Here is an 8,445-nt window from a genome sequence, read left to right as displayed (position 1 = left end):
GTGTAGGAGAAGAAGAACACGATTACACATAAACAAACACATGAATGGGATAAAACGAATCTGCAGATCCTTTATATAATAACCAAACCACGTTACATACCGAACAAAACAAAAAACACGGCCGACCCGAGGTGACCTCTACCTCGGGTCTGCCCACACTACATTCTCTAGCTGTTTCTCTCTAAACAATGACACCTACACAAATACTCTAACTTTTTCTGGATACAAAACCCTAAAGAAGACACACATATATATAGATAACCAACTTCACGGGCTTGGGCTTGGGCCTGTAGGCGAAGTTGTTCGGTGAAGTTGTTTGAACTTCGCCTATGGTGAAGTTGTTCTAACTTCACCACTTCGTTTCCGCTGGTCAGAATTGCATAGCGACGGTCACAAAATGCACCAACAGACTCCCCTTTGACCGTTGCTCTCAATTCTAACAAACACAAAAGATCATCTGTTACAAACATGTACCAACAGACACCCCCTTAACTAATGATCTTCTGTTTTCTTCTTCTGGTAGGACTCGATTGCATTGTGATCTTCAAACTTGAACTTCACATATACATGCAACATCAAACCTGTCTTCAACCAGCCGTGTCTGAAACTGTCTTGTAGCACCACAAATCTTCAATCACCCGGCGTCTTCCATATCAGATCTCCCCTTCAATGTAAGCTCCTCCGAAATATATCGATCGAGATCTTTGACCTGCATCCCCGTGCCTAATCGATCATCTCAACCAACACGTGAAGTTTTTTCTAACTTCACCAACACATGAAGTTGTTCCTAACTTCACCGACACGTGAAGTTCTTCTAACTTCACCAACACGTGAAGTTGTGCTCCCTCCACAACTTCACCCAACTAGTCGGAATTGTATAGTAAGATAAGGTTCAATATTCAACTACTCAACATCAAGTGATCAGTTTCATCACAAAACCACCTTGACAGAATCTAACACACATGACCATTAATAAATCCGAAGCATCTTCAATCACCAGGGATAACGATCAAGAACTTAAACAATTTAATTCCCGATTAAATCCAACTTGTTCCAAAATTTTCACCTTAATAAATAAGCATCCCGGATGCTCGTATACCATGTTTTCAGGATCCAATTCTCGAACGCCTTGAAAATAACATAAATAATATGATCTGACCGCAATCCAGTAATGACGAAAACCTGAACAAAATTTAACTTTTTTCAGTTGGTCAACCTCGAACAACACTTATTTCTTGGCCCAAAAACACCCAAATATGTGTCAATATCCAGTTTCAATCAATATCCCATTCACAACTTCAACTCCATATCCAGAGTTGACCCGTATTTGTTCACACGTAAGACCAAGAGATACCAATTGTCTCTCTTTGTTGGAACAACATTTTCGGTCTCACAATAATCGTGTACACCTGGCCAATTGTAGGTTCCCAGCCGGATCTACACAGGAATATCTCGTAACACGAGGGTGCGGAATCCCCACGTATACGATACGAGTGTTGAGACGATTAATACGTTGAATATAAGCAAACACGCAAGAACATAAGATAATACTTGATATATTGCTAACACGTGATTCAGAGAATCACCAAAAACCAATCGTTCAAACACCAAAACTTAACCAAAACCAGCCGAAGTGGTTGGTTTATAAACCTCGACAACTTCGCCTAACATCCTAGGCGAAGTTGTCTTAACTTCGCTAACATCAAGTTCGCCTAAAAAAGGCGAACATATAATACCAAGTTCGACTCAAAACAAATAGTTTAAACGATTACAGACACAAATAAACACGGGATATTGAACTATTGGCATTATGCACCAACAGACTCCCCCTTGGCAGTAGCTTCATATCTATATCTTCTTTCTCGTGTCTTATAATCCAAAAATCTCGTACCACTCGTCTTCAAGCACAAACGCCCTGTCTTACACAGACAGAGACTACCCTCTGGTACTTCTTAGCTTCTTCCTTCCACGCAGGAATGTAGAAAATATTCTTATCATTAAGTACCTGCAAATCAGCTTGAGACAAATTAACCAAGTGCATGGGATCATACACTCTTAGGATCTCCTGTTCATCCTCATCTTCCATAACAGCTTCAGCAGTCTGGCAGTCAACGTACCACCACTTGAGATCCTTCAGCACATCCTTGGGCATCATCTTCATCGGCACCTCTTTCAAACAACGAATCGGCTTATACTTCATCACCATCCAGGGCTTGCCATCAGCCCGTATTCCCCGTTCCTTATCTTCAACCAACTTTCCTTTCTGAGGCTTCAGAAGTTCAAACGTTTTCTCTTTAATAGCTTCTTTCCATACTATCTTTCCATTTATTCTCGCAATATCGTCATCAGTCCTATTAATCAATCTCAAACGATCCAAATCTTTCACCTCACACTCAGGTAAGGTGTTGAGAGATCTCAAAGCCTTCTTAAAGTACTGAACCCCATCATAACGCTTAATCACAAACAATTTCAGCTGTTCATCATATAACCAACAGATAATACCTTTCTTTGACTCAGCGTAGCCCTAGATATTGTAACTCTTCTTAAACATTGTTGGAACTGCAGGCTTCTTTGTTTTGAAGAACCACTGAGCACAACCTTCTTTCCATCTTGGCTGTTCTTCCCACTCAGACTCATCTGGCACACTTCCATCTTGACTCAGGTTCACCTTATCAACACTTGGAATATCATGCTATACACCATCATCAACTATCTCCCCTTCTTCCAACTCACTATCAATCTCTATCTGTTCTCCAATCTTTTCAATCTCATCAACCGTTAACACATCATCAACCAACTCCTCATCATCCACAACCTCTACATTCTCACCACCTTGGCTGTCTGACGGACCCGCATACTCCCCCTGAGATGTGGAAGTCCCAAGATTTTGTTCAGTTCTTGGCAACTCACCACCTTCATCTTTCGATGCATTGGGATCATCGTCCTTGTCGTGTCTCTTCTTTGTCCTCAATTCATCACCCTTGCAACTCGACTCCCCCTGAGATGCTAAGAACTCTTTAAGCTGATCAAACATCTTACCGTTCTCAATAAGCAGTGCAGTCTGAACTTGATTTTGTGCCACAAGACGATTAATAGTCTAGGATTGAATAATATTTACCCGTGACTGTTCAGCAACCACCCATTCAAGAGCTGCAATCCTCTCCGAATCAGACAAAGTTGAATCAAACTCAACATTCAAGGAAGAAGTAGCCTGAGCAAACCGTAGTTGAATTTCCAAGCTTGCAGGAATAACAGGTGGAGACTGAGTAAGAATTGGGGATGGAAACGATACAGATAAACCAGCAGTCGCCACCAGCGTGGACTCAGCAAACATAGCCACCACCTCTGATGGAGTCAGGGTAGGTGGTGGAAGAGAGACAATCTCTGGGGCCGTAAACAGAAACAAGGTCGGAGGAGTACCAAATGATGATGACGTGGTCACCAAAGGAACACTTGAGGTTATCGGCAGTGTAACAGTCAAAGAAGCAGGTAACATAGTCATACTCGATAAAGATGGTGGAGAAAACCGAACAACTCTCAAAGTTTTACCAACTCCTGAACTTTCACCAGCCCTTTGCTTCTTTAATCTACGTACCAGACGATATAAATCCTCCTCAAAGTCTAATTCACTGTCATCTGAGTCTTTCTTCCTGTTTCCATGAATTCTTTCTTGTCGGGCAAGTATCTGCTGTGCTTCAACTATATCGTCAGTGGAGGAATCGGAGTCAGTTCTCTCAGAGTCTACCACAGATGCAGCAACTATGGAAACATATACACCAGACGCTCCGCGACTGAGGCATGAACTTCAATAGCTGGATCAACCCGTTCCATGTCAAAGAAATCATTCCCACCAAAAACAACATCAAGATTTACTTGTTCCTTTGGAGCTGCCATAGAGTCGACAAGAGGTGCTTGTTGTACCACCGGAGGTTGACCAACAGGTGGTGGTGGTTGAACCACAGGAGGTGGCTAGGGGACATCGGCCTGTTGCGTTGCCGGATCAAGAAATACATCACCTGGAGGAGCAACATATGCAGGATTCACTAAGTACCCAAATAATGCTGTGTGCCTAGGACGTAACTCCTCCTTGCTACGTGCACTCGAAGAACGACACTGTGCAAAAATTCTCTTAGACACACTTTCTATATAAGAAATCAGACGTCGTTGGGGCAAATTGGGAGCTACATGATTGAGGATCATCTGTAAGAATCTCGGGTACATCAAAAATCTTTCCCGAGCTACTGCACGTCTCTGTCGATTAATCTCATAAAAAATCATCTGACTGAAGCTGAAGGGCTTGTTGTAAGTCAAGGCAGTCATCGCCGATTGCATCGACACACCCATACCATCAGTACCAGCCTTACGACCAGACATGCACACAATCATCACGTGCATAAGGAACCGCCACTGGTCTAACAAAAACCCCTTTCACCTCTTAGAGTCACCCAACGGGCCTGAATACCCCATACGCAGAAACGCACCATCTCTGAACGTAGCCGGAAACTCAGTACGATCATCAGTTGTCTCATCCCTGAACTGTAATGCTGCTCTAATTTGATTAGCCGAGAACTGGACCACTTGGTTATTGACAGTGGCACGCATAACTGGAGGCTCAATCCTACACTCGTATTCAACCGTTCTCCAAAAGTCTTCGATATTTGGTCGTGAAATCGGAAGAGTAGTAATAATGGCATGATAGATACGTGAGCGTATGAGAAACGAGATTATCTCACGAAAGTCCTCTATTCCATGAGCATCCGGATCCAAGGTGATGTACATGTTGTGAACCGGAAAAAACTGTCTGTTATTATCTCCACCTTCATCACCACCAGCACCACCAGCACCTGCCACAGCAGCCATCTCTGCAAAACAAACGAGTCAAGTTAGATCTGTGCATCAGCAGGCTACAACTTCGCCCTGCATGGTACAGGCGAAGTTATAGCTTCGGCGAAGTTAATTGACTGGCGAAGTTAATTTTAACTTTGCCTGAAACCCTAACTTCGCCATTTGAACGGCGCATACTCAACAACCAGGTAAGGCTAATAATCTCCGATCAGAGAGTATCAATACGAAAAGAGGAATGCGATTAGTGTGCCGAATCACTTATTATCACTTAAAGAGCCTTCAACTCGGACCGACATAGTGTGACGAGGGTTTGGTACATGAACGAACTCAAAACATATCATTGTGGATCAGATTACCAGTTAATACGAAAGAATTATGTAACACAATAACATGAGGAACCTTTTAACACGGACGAAAACAGATTTTTACAAGTTTTGATTTACAGGATTAAGTTCGCCGAGGGTTTGAGTTTGAAAATAATTTGACCATTTTGACCACCGCTTCGATTTATATAGTTTAGAGAGACCCCAGAGGCAAAGTTAGATGTAACTTCGCCCCAAAATCAACTTCGCTCAGTCAACGCAAGGTCAACTCGCCCTTCCCTTTTTTTTAATAACTTTGCTTAAACTAAAATTAACTCACGCTTTAAAAGAACAACGTTAGCCCGTCGTTATTGTAAACAAAATTTAAAACAAAAGTGATCAAAAACCAGTAACCAAGAATTTATGAAGTCCAACCAAAGGTTAAAACACATAAATAAAATAAAGATAACTATACGGGATCAAATTTCAGTCTTGACGAGAACCTGCATGTTTTAGAAAAGATCCAAACAGGAATCATACTAATTAGGAGGATGTCCGACAGATCCATGTTCGGTTGTATTATGACGTAGAGAAACAGGTTGTAGGCAGGTATAATACTTAGTATGGTTTTCATCACTTCTGTGATACGGATTAGGTTCAATTAAGCTCAAAATTTAGATGGACATCACGATGAGAGATTGTGATGCCTCCTATCTATTCTAGAAGCCTATTTGGCTTTCCCCAAGTCACCCTGAGTTGACTTCGACCCGTAGTGTCTGATTAATCAATGAGCACACGTCGAACTTCTGAGTCGTCTTCCCGATCTTTCTTATACTTAGAAAATATTCTTTCTTGCCTCTTTCTTGATATTTGTAACGAGACTAGCTCCAAAGGCTCAACTATAATAACTATATATATATATATTTAATTTTTTTTAACTTCGCCAAAAAGTCAACTTCGCCAAAAAGTCAACTTCGCCAAAAAAGTCAACTTCGTCAAAAAGTCAACTTCGCCAAAAAGTCAACTTCGCCAAAACCCTAAAATTTAGCGACAACTTCGCCAAAACGACTGTTCAGCCAAAAATCGATCAGAAACGGGCCAGAAACACCAAAACGCAGATCTCGAACCATAGCTTAAGAGACTAAGGCTCTGATACCACTTGTAAGTCCCCCGGGGCGTCGCTGATCGATAAGAGATCCGCACGAGGTCTAGGAGTGCGGAATCCTCCTAGACTCATTTAATGGTGTAGGAGATGAAGAAAACGATTACACATAAACAAACACACGAATGGGATAAAATGAATCGGCAGATCTTTTATATAATAACCAAACCACGTTACACACCGAACAAAACAAAAAACAGGGCCGACCCGAGGTGAGCTCTACCTCGGGTCTGCCCACACTACCTCTCTAGCTGTTTCTCTCTAAACAATGACAGCTACACAAATACTCTAACTTTTTCTGGATACAAAACCCTAAAGAAGACACACATATATAGATAACCAACTTCGCGGGCTTAGGCTTGGGCCTGTAGGCGAAGTTGTTCTAACTTCGCCTATGGTGAAGTTGTTCTAACTTCACCACTTCGTCTCCGCTGGTCAGAATTGCATAGCGATGGTCACAAAATGTACCAACAACTCCCCTTTGACCGTTGCTCTCAATTCTAACAAACACAAAAGATCATCTGTTACAAACATGCACCAACAATTTTTAACATTTCCCTACATACATATATGTATATGTATATATATATATATATATATATATATATATATATATATATATATATATATTATGACGTCATCCGGGTTAATGTCCGGTCCAACCAATCGGGTCGATATCCGGTCCGGGTATGAAAACATTGATTTAAACCTTAAGATTTTCCACCCTAATCATTTTAATCTCTCTCTCTCTCTCTCTCTCTCTCTCTGCTTACTAACTCCACTGATGTGTTGAATAACACACTTATATTTCCTTACAATTTTATGATGTTTTAATGATTTAATATCAAATTTATGTAAGTTTAGGGGTTAAGTGCAAAGTTTTACAAAGGTTGAAATGTTTTGTGTAGGTTATGGAATGATGTGGAAAAAAAGGCAAGAAAAAGGGAACTTGGAGGGCTTAATTGTCAAAGTTTCAAAGTTTAATCAAGGCCCGGTCCAAGCCCACAAGTTAGGAGCCTAATATAATATTATATTAAGTTAAAATAATGATTAATCAGCCATTCATCATCCAAAAAACCCAAAATCAGCCAAGAACCTTAAAACCCTAAAGGGTTGCGATCGGACTTAGCCGCCGGCGGAAAAAAGAAGAAAAAAAAAGAGAAAGGCAGCGGCTGGTGGCTGTTGGCGGCTGGAGAAGGAAGAAGAGACCAGGGGCAGCTGCTAGGGGCTTCAATACATTACAAATCTCAGCCATATTGCTTAGTATACATCCTTAAACTTTAATTATCTTTCAAGAACCCTAACTTTGATTGATTTGGTCTTGTGTTTTACATTGTTTTGCAATTGTTTGATAGATTGACTTGTTATTGATTGAGTTTGGATCTTGAATGAGTTTTATCATGTTTATATTGATGTTTATGATGTTGACTTTGATTGTTTGTGGCTGTCCAAAAGTGATGAGTAGCTAAACTTGTTTGTTCTACCTAGGATAGATGATTGTTGAGTGGTTTTAACTTGTTTAATGGATTATTGATGTTCAAGACTTAAATTATTGATGTAAAGTTTAACTAAACCATAAATTAGATTGTGTGTGATGGCTGTGTTTTATTTGTAATTACTTATAATCTTCTTGCATTAGTTAATTGAATCGGTTTTGATTAATTGATTGCTTGTTAAGCTCTTTACTTGGTGTTTTGGGTTTATTTGCGGGATGCGCAAGCGTAGGGATAAGTGGATAATATATCATCTAAAATAAGTTAAAATACACCTTCTTTGAGACCGAGAGGTGATAAGAAGTAACATTGTCTCGTTGCTTTTACTTGTTAGAATTAAGACCGCGCGAGAGAGGGTTTTGTCTTTTCAAGTTGAGTGTTTATGTGCAATTAGTTGATTTAATTTGGGTTGAGTTAAATTGTTCCTCTATCCTTGGTTGCGTAGTATTCATCTCCATTAGGATAGTGTGTCGAGGAGACCGAGAGGTGAGTCGGTATTTGAACACGTTAATAATTGTTTGTCCGGTTTGTTCTTTAAAATCAACTAAAATAAGTTAGAGTTTGTTAGAGAGACTGAGAGGTAATTTGACTTTCTTAAACAAGTTTTAGTTGTGTCATCTTTTATAATCGGTGTCTTGAATAT

The 8,445-nt window shown here is 40.5% G+C and overlaps 1 long non-coding RNA gene across 1 annotated transcript; it reads left to right on the top strand.

Moving 5' to 3' along the window:
• Positions 1-641: 641 nt before the first annotated feature.
• LOC143605128 (uncharacterized) lies at positions 642-983 on the top strand. Its single transcript, XR_013148446.1, has 2 exons — positions 642-783; positions 837-983. It is a non-coding gene; the product is annotated as an uncharacterized LOC143605128 (long non-coding RNA).
• The last annotated feature ends 7,462 nt before the right edge of the window (positions 984-8,445 follow it).

This window comes from Bidens hawaiensis, unplaced genomic scaffold, assembly GCF_021521415.1.
Source record: "Bidens hawaiensis isolate Kalapana, Puna unplaced genomic scaffold, B.hawaiensis_p1.1 tig00067988_1, whole genome shotgun sequence".
Classification (NCBI taxonomy): Eukaryota; Viridiplantae; Streptophyta; class Magnoliopsida; order Asterales; family Asteraceae; genus Bidens; species Bidens hawaiensis.
This window is presented reverse-complemented; position numbering and strand designations above follow the sequence as displayed.